We start from the raw sequence: 8,946 nt of genomic DNA, 5'->3' as shown, positions 1-8,946 counted from the left end.
CAACCTTCGTTGACCGGATCTGGATCGGGAGCAACAGGAGCTCGAGCTCGCAGGCTCGGCTCCGATGACGCTCGCCGGCGACGGGAGGGGAACGAGGAGGCGGGGCGGCGGCCGGAGGGAGGAGGAGGCGAGGTGCACTATGAGGCTGGTGCGCCATTACTAGTGCTAGTGAGAACTAGTAATGGCGCACTGTGCCTTGGTGCGCCATTAGTATGTTTGGAAAAATAAAAAATAAAATTTGTTACAAGTGGCGCACCGTGTGCCTGGTGCATCATTAGTGTGTTTCACAGTAATGGCGCACCAGCACATGGTGCGCCACTGCTATATAGTAGTGGCGCACCACATGTCTGGTGCGCCATTAGTGGCCATTTCATCTATAGCCCTTTTCGTAGGAGTGATTCATACATGGAAGATTCTAGACTAAACCACAAGTGGATACACTTGTATTCATGCGCGGTACTCCAATAGAGCAAGATCATGCATGGAAGTCTCCACATGCTTAGACAACGGATTACATTGAGCGAAGACTAATGATCAACATTTAACTTGGTAATGCATATGTCCAGGTGAACCTCCTTGGAGTCCCCGTGCGCCACGTTGGGGTGGGGGAATCATACCATGCGTCTTCCATGTCCACATAGGCGGGAAGGTCCCAGCTCGGTACAGTCCTAGTCAGCTTACTGTAGCCAGTGTCACCACCCACGTACCTCGGAGGGGTAGTAACAGTGAGCACGCACCCGTACATCGGCCTCGTGTCAGTGTCAGCGTCAGCGACGTCGCCCCTGACGCACACTATAGAGACGGGGCGGCGGCCTACGCGGGCCTCGCCGGTGCCCACCACTACAAAAAAAATACACTTCCGTGATGATACGTGTTTGTCACAGTAGGTCGCGTTTTTGTCATGCATGTACATCCATGAAAAATTTATGACAGAATCAAGATAGTCATACCTGTGCTGTCGTAGAAGTGTTCCATGACATTACCAAAATTATCATCACGGAAGTGTCCACTTCCATGACGATAAATCGCGCGTCACAGAAGTGCTTTCGTCAAGGGTGACCGACACGTGGCATCCACCGTAACGGAACGCCGTTAAGCTATCGTGTCGGGTTTTGGATCCGATAATCCGTTAACAGCCCCGACCAATGGGGATTTTCCATGTGTAAAATGATCATTGGCTGGAGGAGACACGTGTCAGGTCCGCGTTGGCACAGGTGTCACTCATCCAATGGGCGAGACGCGCCTATGATATGTTGACACGTGGACCCGCCCATCAAGTTTAAATGGGCGGCCCAACTGAAGGCCCACAAGATTTTGCGGACCAAAATGGGCCGGCCCAGCTAAAGGCCCACGAGATTTTGCGGACCATAATGGGTTGGCCCAGCTAAAGGCCCACAAGATTTTGCGGGCCATAATGGGCCGGCCCAGGTAAAGGCCCACAAGATTTTTGTGTGCCATAATGGGCCGGCCTAGGTAAAGGCCCATAACATTCTTGCGGATCATAATGGGCCGGCCCAGCTAAAGGCCCACGAGATTTCGCCGACATTAATGGGCCGGCCCAGCTGTAGGCCCACAAGATTTTGAGGACCCTAGTAGGCCGGCCCATTAACTGGCTGCCATGTTTTGGGCCAAATGCCGGCCCATATTTGATCCGGTCCATTAATGGCCTGCCACGCTCCGGGCCTAATAGTGGGCCATATGAGATCCGGCCCGTTAAAAGCCTACCACGTTCTGGGCCAAATTACGGCCCAGATCAGGTCCGGCCCTTTAAGAGGCTTTGGGCTCAATTATGGCCCATATCAGATTCGGCCCGTCAATTGGACAATATGCTTTTGGGCCCACTTGCTAAAGGCCCACTTAGTAATTCGGCCTGATATTAGTTTTGGCCTGTTAAAGGACCTTTTAACATTTCGGCCCTATATTAATTTCGGCCTGTTAAAATCCCGTCATATAGTTGGGCCTAACTACGGCCCGGTTTGCATCCGGCCTGCTCGCAGCCGATATCTGATTGGGCCGAACAAGGACCGAGACAATTTTGGCCTGTTAAAAGCCCGTGATTTGATTCGCACAATCATGGGCCGGGGTTCATTTCGGGCTGGATTATGTACCCGATTATGTACCGTAATTTTACGGTTTGGCCGGTTTACTGCGAAGACAGGATATATATACAGTAAAATAACTGCAGCATCGTGAATAAGAAAAAACCTAGACTATACAATAAAGAAATTACGGCATATTACATCCACTGGGCATCAAAGTTCGCCACTATGATAATAAAGCACAAGCAGACAGCAGATTACATACACTGAGCATCAAAGATCACCACCAGTGCAAATAAACATGCCGACAAAATAATATACAAACCGACAGCACTTCAATAGAGTTCAAGAAATGTTAGCCCTGCTGGGGAGCTGCAGCGCAAGCAGCTGAGCAAGATGATGAGACTGCGCTTGTTCAACACTTATATCTTCCTCACTCTGAAAGATAAACAAGCAGACAGATGACAGGTTTTGTACATAAAAGTATCAGTGCTGACAATTCATCACATTTCTTACTGACGAATAACGTGACAAAGTTTAAAATTGCATTAACACAATATGGTATTGTTAAGTTCAAGACATGGCAGGAAATGACATTGTGAAGGAGGTGGCAGCTTCACGACACCACTGGATTACAGATCAAGAACTCATAAGTATCAATGGTTAGTGTGCTGTCAATTTATACCATTTCAGATTGGCAAATAAAGAGACGGTTTAAATAATAGTAGAATGATATGACCTTGTTCATAGTTAAGACATTGCAGAATATGACATTGTGCTGTAGTGGGTAGGTTCACCACACCACTGGATTACGGATGAAGAACAGAAGCATACATGCAGTGCAAAAGAAGATCACTTGCTCTACATAGTTTAATTTACATGGTGTGAAGAAGGAACTTGGTGGTATAGCTGAAAACTTAAATTGAGAAAGGACAAATTTTGTTTATGAACTACATAATAAACTTTAAACAAGCAATTTGATGCAAACACCAAAAATAAACAGCTGTTGCAGTCATGCCTAACCAAATATATACAACAAAGTTTGAAGGCTTGAGATGGACAAACTTACATTATTGGTGAAGACAGGCTCTATAAAGGCCTTGTCCATGCTGATGGGGGGCAATTCAAGAAGTTTACCACAGAATCTTCTTCAAAAGCATTGCCTTTTTTCTATATTTTGTTAAGAGTAAATATAGATGTGATAATATACGAAAAAATGGAGAATATTTAAGATAGGATGAAGAGTGATGCTACATAACCAAGTAGGTATAAATGTAAGTGCAGCGATACAGGCAAAAGGTACAGCCAAGAGCAATGCACAGCTAAACTTCTTCAGTACCAACCTTATGGTAAGAGTAAATATAGATCTGATGTGTAGAAAATGGAGGGTAAAGGAAAATAAGCTGCAGAGTGATGGTACATGAACAACTACCTGTCATTATAAGTACACTGATAAAGGACAGCATGTACTTACAAGAATAATGCAGAGCTAAAAAATATATTGGCATTGGATATATTCTACACTAATGTAACCATTCATACAGATCAGATAATTTGGAGCGAACAATTGATAAGCAAGCTATCATGCATACTGCTGTCACATAATGAACCAGGTATGTATGCAAGTACAGTGATACAGGACAATAGGTACTAACAAGAGCAAAGCAGCAGGCAGCATATTTGCGATATCCTGTCGTTCTTGTCAAACCGGAATTCTTCTTCGAGCAGATTTCCTACAAAAAAGATCTGTAAGGCACATGCGGAAAAGTAGAAGTTCAAATTGTCATGTGATTTCATAGACAGTACCTCATCCTGGGAATGAGACCAGTACATAACAAGGTTTTTCCATTCAATGTCTTCTAAATTTAGCATAGGAGACTTCACCGGAAATTCGTTTATAGACTTGCCATCAAAGTGTCATTTCCTCAGGTAACACCGATACTGCTGCAATGCTTCCTTGAAAAGCACAAGCAAGCTTTGCTCGTTATGACTATCCAGATTGACCCTCGCCTAGTTACAACAATGTAATGTAAATCATTGATGTGTTCAATCAGCAGAAAATAGGAAAATAATAACCATGAATAATAGCACTTACACATAAGTTGGACAAGAAGATGTGAAAATGGTGTTTGTCTTCACAATAATCTTCCCATGATGGGAATATATGCACGTAGTCCCTAACAACATTGAAAGCATTGTATTTTAAACTGGGAATAAATGGAATGGGGTTCCAATCTGCAGGAATTGGCCGTCTCTGCAGTTGGGATAGGTCTTTGGCCAGTGGACTTGCTGTACATTTTGCTGGAGTGGGTTTTTCTGTGGTACAGCAGGTGCTATGGCAAATGAAATCGGTATACCTTTTGCTGGAGTGCAGGTCCTGTGTGGTGGGGCTAGTGGTGGGGCTAGTGAAGTATGGTTACAGTCTGCTGGAGTCAGTCCTACGTTTTGTGTCACTGGTTCTACAACCAATATAAGTGGGGTGCTGTCTGATTTCTCCGGCACCACCACCTTTTTCATGGACTTTGCTGGTGCTCCTTCAGGTTCGGCAATCACCCTCTTCCTTTTTGATGTCTGATGCACAACAACAACATTTGAGTGGAAAAACATGGTATGATGACAGATGGAATATTTATTGATAACGGATGGGCAAGGCATCTCGACATATATGATGAGTAAACTAAGCAGATGGCGGTGCAATAAAGTAGAAGAAATGCAAGACAACATATGCAAGATACCCGCAATCAATAAAACATTGCCAAATTTGAACAGGCACATTGATGGGTGAAAAGGACAGGCCATCTGCCTTTGACTCCTCGAGGTTAGAATAGTCATTAGGATCATATTCTGAACAAGAATCAACAGGTGGGGAGCGTATGAGTTTCATTGCATCCAGAATGGCAGTCAACGCCTTGGTGCCAATTTTGTAAGTCATTGTAATGTTTAGCTTCAAGAGTGGGCTGCTGCTAGTGCGACACAAAGCAGCTACACAGATCATAGTGTAGATATAACGGGAAAACCTTAAGCATCAGAGTAAAATCAGCAAAGTGGAACTTGCTGGAATATATGTGCTAGTATTGCCGGTACGGCTAGAAAGGCTTTGGATACCAGCTCTCTTCAAGTGAAGGTGCGGTACTGTTAATATCAGTGTAACTCTCAAAGGCGACACAGCTCCCCGCATTTCCTTGCTATTCTTATAGGATTCAAGTGGGCAGGCCACTACAAATCCTATTCCTATGTTTTCAAGATCCTACGAATCAAAGAGGCTCAAAGTGTCCATCACAACCGACCGTATAGACCTCTACACTGCCAATGTCCCTGCTCATCTTCAGTACAAGGAACATACTTTTCAACTATCATACTCCCTTCATTCCAAAATATAAGTCTTGGTAGAGATTTCCACTATGGATCACATACAGATGTATCCAGATACATTTTAGAGTGTAGATTCACTCATTTTGCTCCATATGTAGTCCATGGTGGAATCTATACAAAGACTTGTATTTAGGAACGGAGAGAGTACATATTAAAGAAGAACGAAAGAGGAACATGGTAAAGAAGAGCAAGCTGATTTTGGATAATAAAATGTTGGTTGCGCAGTGCCCACACATGATGAACCAGAGCGCATTAAGAATGCAACTCCCAGCTGTCTCTCGACCATTTCAGGCGGTTGGATGAAGATCCTACGTCTCCTAACCCTTCTTCTTCCTCGTCTCCGATTCTTCCCATACAGAACACCGCACGGGCCGCCGGCCGGACCACCGGCCCCCACCGCCTGTGTTCCTCCGCCACCCCCACCCCCACCCCCGCCCCAAGCCCCACCCGCGTCGAGTTTTCTTCGTTCGGAGAGGCCCCACAACCACCCGAGCCCCTTCGATCGCACCGGCGAACTCCGGCGAGCTCTGAAAAATTGACTGACCCAATTTTGAAATTTCGTCTACTATGATTTAACTAGTGTGGAATATAAAAGGGGAAAACCATAAGCATTGGTAGTATAGTGTTGAGCGTGCCATGGCGGATCTAAAGGTGTAAACCGGACAAAGGCAACTTCGCAACCAAGACAAGAAATCAGAGTAAAGCAGTGGCGATCTATTTTCTTGCTGCGATAAATAAGTTGAGCAGATACGAAAGAGTACCGCCACTGGTGCAGCACCGTGTACGCATCTCCTGAGAATTTGACAGTGCTATGGTAGCGATGGCTGTCGGCGGCGTGGAAGTAGATCTAGGAGGGTAGACAGTGGCGGCGGGGCGCGATGGATGAGACAGTCGTAGGAGCAGCGCCGGCAAGGTGGACGACGGCGGGGATGAAGCGAGAGGACGGGATGCAAGGATCCCGGTCCGAAGCCGTGGATTAGAGAGGTTGATCTCTTGTAATGGACGGTGGCGTCGGGGTATCAGCTCCGGCATGGTGGAGGAGGACAGCGGTGGATGGGGTGGCGGACGGCGGCGGACGGAGGAGGGTGGGTTGGAGAGGGTGTTTTGGCGCCCACGGAGTACGAATGGGGAAAAGGGAGGTAGAGAGGAAGGGGGAACCATGTATTCAGGGCGCGCTTGTCTCAAATGCGAGGAAATTTACAAACTTAGCCCCCGTTTCAAATTTCTACTACATCACAGCAACATTAGTCGGTTGGGGATAGGACGGTAATCTCGCATACACCGAATATTTGCCGACGAGAGTTTGTTTTTGGCGCCCACCGTGTATGAATATGAATCGGGGAGGGAGTCGATTTCGGCCGAGGACACACTGTGTTTTGGCGCCCACCGTGTATGAATCCGGGTGAGAGGCTGTTACGTCACGTTTGGGTGAAATTACAAACCTAGCCCTATCGAAACCTATAGAAATCCAGCAGATAGGCTTTGCGTGGCAGGGATAGGCAGTAGTGATTTCCATCTCACAGATTTTGGTTTCGGGCGGTTACTGCAACTTTCCCCGCTTCGTTCAAATTTTGCAGAGTGCACGTTTACCGTGCGAACTCAATTCGAATCCCGTTTGTATTCTATTTTTTTCCGGGCGGGATCCATTTTCAATTGGAATTACATTCTATATACATCATTTTTTAATATATACTTTCAAAAGCACAATACCATTTATACATAAATATGGTTTACAAATGGCATGATCTCAGATTCATAAGGTTGTATCCATCAATTTGGATTTTCAAATATTTGAAACCACTTTATGTTGAAATCCAATGTATGCATTCCTCGCTAACTGTCTCCAACTAATGTGTGTTTCATGCGGGTTTTTTTACTTCTCAAACATGTATAATGTGTTTCACACACGCAACATATAGTGTAATCCCGTTTAGACATTAATTGCATATAAACCATGCATTGTTTGTAATTGAAGAATCTATGGATCACCAATATTGATAAACTATATAACATTACACGTGTGCCCAAATTCAAATGAATATGCATGTTTGATACACCAATTTGCATTATGATATTATCGATGTCGTGATCTCCAGTTTAAATATTTGAATCCCCTTTAATCCAGATATTCGTCTCATATAGCTATCACTCATGCTTATATAGGACTATATCTCTGGACCTATATGCGTTCATCATCTCTCAGGTATCTCTCGTGCTACCTGTATGTCGAAAATGATCTTTTATCTTCGTAACACACTGACGGTACTCTCTCCCTCGAGCTTCATCACTCTATCTCTCTCTAAGTATATCTCGCTCCCTGCTATGTGTCTCTAACTATGATTCTCCATGTGGAATCTCTTTCTCTCACACAAACACAAAACTTTGTCTCCCGGGGTCTCATTTCTCTCTACTATTCCCATGTGTACCACTCGCACACCCCTCACACAGAGATGTCTTTCGCTCCTTAGATATGAGAACCTACGACTCTTCCTCTTCAATATCTCTTTCTCACACACAAACACAAACTCTGTCTCCCAGGGTCTCATATTTCTCCATTGTTCTCTTGTATGTCGCTCACACACACCCTCTCTCCCTAGAGATATCTTGCGTTCCCTCGTATGTCTCTCTAGCTATCACTCTCGTTGTGAAATATCTTTCTCTCTCGCAGACACAAAACTCCGTCTCTCTGGATCTCATTTCTCTCTGATATCTGTTTGTATGTGACTCACATGCACCCTCTCTCTATCTCTCTCACACCCACACACATAACCCAGCCTTGTGATCCACTCGACCCCTATCTCTAACGCACACTAGCTAGCATCTTTATCTTTCTATTTATTTGTTTCTCCATCAACCTTCTTTCTCGCCCTCACTCTTGATTCCTATCACACACACTACATATGTTTCTCTCTACATGCAGTCAAGTGCCCTCTCACACACATATATAACTTCACCCTTTGAACCACCCGACGGTCATCTCCAACACCCAAACTAGCGGATGTCCCTCTAGCTAGCATCTCCATTCTGTATCTATCTGTAGTTTCTCCGTCAACATTTCTTTCTCGCACGGAGTCTTGCTTCCTATCACCCACACCATATATGTCTCTCCATACATATGCATTTATAGGTTGGTCTCTTTTGCACAATCGTTGCGCCTCACTCGCTCTACTCGCCATAGATGCATGCTCCAGCCCACGCCACTATCTCTTAAAGACAAAAACACATGCTCAATTGTCGGGCCTTCTTCCCTGCATTCTCACATGCATGCATATTGTCATACCGATACGTCTCTCCCATGTCGTTGATCTTATGACTTATGTCTTCTTTCTTTTATCTCGATCATGCGCGCGCGCACACACACACATCCCACGTACACATGTATACCTCTCACACATGCACGTTCAAGGTCTCTATGTCTCCATACGTTTAATTACCCTCAATCCTAACGCCACATCGAATCGTTCTCCTCTTTTGTGCACATAACTTCCGCCTAGATGGGTAAAACACACACTCACACTTAACAATCTCCTTCTAG

The sequence above is a fragment of the Triticum aestivum genome, chromosome 5D, assembly GCF_018294505.1.
Source record: "Triticum aestivum cultivar Chinese Spring chromosome 5D, IWGSC CS RefSeq v2.1, whole genome shotgun sequence".
In the NCBI taxonomy this organism is placed as follows: Eukaryota; Viridiplantae; Streptophyta; class Magnoliopsida; order Poales; family Poaceae; genus Triticum; species Triticum aestivum.
This window is presented reverse-complemented; position numbering follows the sequence as displayed.